This window comes from Rhipicephalus microplus, chromosome X, assembly GCF_043290135.1.
Source record: "Rhipicephalus microplus isolate Deutch F79 chromosome X, USDA_Rmic, whole genome shotgun sequence".
NCBI lineage: Eukaryota > Metazoa > Arthropoda > Arachnida > Ixodida > Ixodidae > Rhipicephalus > Rhipicephalus microplus.
The window spans coordinates 291,299,064-291,300,577 of NC_134710.1; the positions used below are offsets into that span (position 1 = coordinate 291,299,064).

At 50.4% G+C, this 1,514-nt stretch overlaps 1 pseudogene; it reads left to right on the forward strand.

The window, feature by feature from the left end:
- The first annotated feature begins 509 nt into the window (after positions 1-509).
- On the forward strand, positions 510-1,121 carry LOC142775278 (ubiquitin-conjugating enzyme E2 Z pseudogene; annotated as a pseudogene).
- Positions 1,122-1,514: the final 393 nt, after the last annotated feature.

Below are 1,514 nucleotides of genomic sequence, written 5' to 3' on the forward strand. Positions count from 1 at the left end.
CCCGACATTAGGGGTTTCACTTTTTGTAAGAAAGCACCTTGATAGTAATGATGATATGAGGGTCCTTCTATGGCTCATACCCACTCGGGGAAGTTTGGCCAATAAATGATTATTTGAATTTTTTATCTTTAAGATAGTAATACTCATAACGGGGTAAAGAACGAACGTAACTGAAAACAGAAAGAGTGTGCACAATAGTTGCTTTTACCATTCACACCATACAGTACATTTCAATTAACCAAATGACCTTTTAATTTCCTCGATTCACCATCTTTGTTGCAGCAGCTCAAATGTCAACGTGTAATATAGCAAAAGAAGGATAACGAAGATTTTATGCGCTCCGTGGAGAAACACGCGCGTTGCCGGTGAAAGAGGCTCGAGCTCCGTCAACGGCATATTGCCAGAAGCTTCGGTACGTAACATGACGGTCTGAACAGAAGCAATCCCGCGCACTGAAGAACGTCGGAAAGCCGTCGTTGCACTGTCTGCACCAAGTCAGGCATCCCGGCATGGACATCTACGCTCTGCTCATTCCCGGAGTCATCATCGTACCGGATGACAGGGACGTGACCAGAATCCACGGCCTCTTACTGGGGCCTGTGGGCACGCCTTATGAAGGTGGCTTCTTCCGGTTTGTTCTCAAGTGCCCACCCGCCTTCCCAGCTAAGCCACCTCTCGTCAAGCTTCTGACTACCGACGAAGGACGAGTACGGTTCGCACCGAACCCCAATGAAGACGGCATGATATCCCTCTGTCTCCTGGGGACGTGGTCGGGGCCCATGTGGAACTCTTCTGAGCACAACCTGAGGACGGTGCTCATCGCCCTCCAATCGATCGTGAAGGACGACCCCTACCACAACGTACCGGCTCTGGTCAGGGGCCGACTGGAAGAAGGTGGAGCCTACAACGACTACCTGCTCCACGAGACCCTCATGGTGGCCGTGTGCGATGGGGTCGAGGACGCCCAGTATGCAGGCTCGTCGTACTCGCCCGAGCTCAGAAAATTCGTCCTTATGACGTTCCTGAAGTCCTTCAAGGCGCATTTGCGCACTGTACGGCTCCAGATGCGACGCATGGTTCGGGAAGCGAGCGATCCATTCGGAGGCCGCACAACCAGGTGAGATTATCACTTCATCTTGATCCGACTGGAGTGCGTGTACGAGAATATGTTGGAGCTCAGCGAGAGTACATCCTGCGACCGGGCAGTCGACTGAGTTGTCTACGTGAGGGTTCATCTGCGTGACATTTCGCGTTGGAATAAAGTTGTTCCTGTTTTTTATTGTTCTGATGCCCTGTCTCTTTGTTTGTCGGTATAGTTACCTGGAGCTGCCGCGCGCTGCGCATACAGATTATATTTACGGGAAGCTGCCCTTCGCTGCACATTACAGATCGATGTCCTAATGTTTTCATACCTGTTCTCCGCTGATTTCCGAGGCCAAAAAAAGGGGCTGGGAGACTCGTCACATAGCATTTTGCTTGTTAACGGATGTATGCAATTGTAAATTTTCTATCTT